We start from the raw sequence: 1,743 nt of genomic DNA, 5'->3' as shown, positions 1-1,743 counted from the left end.
TTCTCCTTATTCAAGGCTTTAGCAGGAACGGTCTCATTCTCAGTCAAGCGCCAGCATATTGTCAGAATTCTTTCTTGGACAACTGCGGCTCCATCCATCTCTCACTGGACCTCAGTGGGTCAACCCAACTCTATACTATTCCTGAGTTCTAGAAGAACACATGAAAATATTTCAGCATAATCCCCTTGTCCGCAAAACTTATGCAATACTGATTTTCCATAACCTAATAGCACTCTAAATCTATAGGCTGGGAGCCAACCATTGGCTGTAGCAGAATTTCTTTTGTTGGGATAAGAGAGTGGAGGCAATAAGAAAGGGCTTCCCTGTTTCAGATTTGTCATGAATCTTATCAGTCCATTCCAGATGCCAGAGCACACCATCTGTGAAAATAAAACTCAACTGGGGGTTCCGGAAGAAACAAGAGCGCGGCATGAACATGCGGAAGCCAAAGAAAACACGGAAGTATGCGCCCATGAAGCGAATGCTTAGTCTCAGAGATCAGAGGCTTAAAGAAAAGGATAGATTAATACCGAAAAAGAAAGAAAAGAAAGATCCCAGTGCACTCAAGGAAAGAGAAGTTCCCCAATACCCTTCCGGCTTATTCTTCCAATATAACACACAGCTGGGCCCACCTTACCACATTCTGGTCAATACCAACTTTATCAACTTTTCCATTAAGGCCAAACTGGACTTAGTGCAGTCAGTGATGGACTGTCTGTATGCCAAGTGTATCCCTTGTATAACGGACTGTGTAATGGCTGAAACTGAGAAATTGGGGCAGAAGTATAGAGTGGCTTTAAGGATTGCCAAGGATCCAAGATTTGAACGATTACGTGTATACATAAAGGAACCTATGCAGATGACTGCTTAGTACAAAGAGTAACTCAGCACAAGTGTTACATTGTGGCCACAGTTGACCGGGACCTTAAACGAAGAATCCAGAAGATCCCTGGAGTTCCCATCATGTACGTTTCTAACCAGAGGTACAACATTGAGCGGATGCCAGATGATTACGGAGCCCCTCGGTTCTAATGAGAAGAGAAAATTTCTCCACCTTCCTTTAACCCTTTTTCTCTTTTGCAAGTTCATTAAACATGCTATAATGTGAAAAAATAAATAAATAAAACCCAACTGGGAGAAGATCCACAATAAGGAGTCATGACCCTGGGACTTCCCCGGTGGTCCAGTGGTTGAGACTATGCTTCACTGCAGGGGCAGGGGTTCGTTCCCTGGTTGTGGAAACTAAGATCCCACATGCCCTGGGGTGCAGCAAAAAAAAAAAAAAAGTCAAGACATTTATCTTGTGATAGCCTGAAAAGAAAAATTTACCTTGCGTGTAAACTTCCAATTCCCAAACAGCAGCAATTGAATTACTTTTGTCTCCTTGCAAAAGAAAAAAAAAAAAAAAAAAGGGAAGGAAGCTTGTCATGGTTATTCCAAAGACTCACACTAGCGGACTAACCTCTTCCATAGTGAGAGGAGCTAGTTCACCTCCCACTACAGAAACCAAAGAGGCCAATTCTCCCTGCCCTCTTCCCCTGGCCAGCACCCAGACGAATGCTCCTGCCCTGGAATTTGAGTCTTGAGTATAGTTATGAAAAAACGACGGTCAGAATTCACTCACAAGAGGGGCTACTCTGGCAAAGCCTCGCCATGGCAGGGTCAGTAAACACTTCTTGATAAAAGACAGCTGTGGTGACTGCTGCTTCTTAGGCCAGAGTCACCACAAACAACTCAGTTGTC

General features: G+C 43.7%; 1 pseudogene; it reads left to right on the top strand.

The window, feature by feature from the left end:
- Positions 1-402: 402 nt before the first annotated feature.
- On the top strand, positions 403-1,115 carry LOC114116991 (rRNA-processing protein FCF1 homolog; annotated as a pseudogene).
- Positions 1,116-1,743: the final 628 nt, after the last annotated feature.

Source organism: Ovis aries, chromosome 11 (genome assembly GCF_016772045.2).
Source record: "Ovis aries strain OAR_USU_Benz2616 breed Rambouillet chromosome 11, ARS-UI_Ramb_v3.0, whole genome shotgun sequence".
NCBI lineage: Eukaryota > Metazoa > Chordata > Mammalia > Artiodactyla > Bovidae > Ovis > Ovis aries.
The sequence above is the reverse complement of the archived record's forward strand: the minus strand, read 5'-3'. Positions and strand labels throughout refer to the sequence as shown.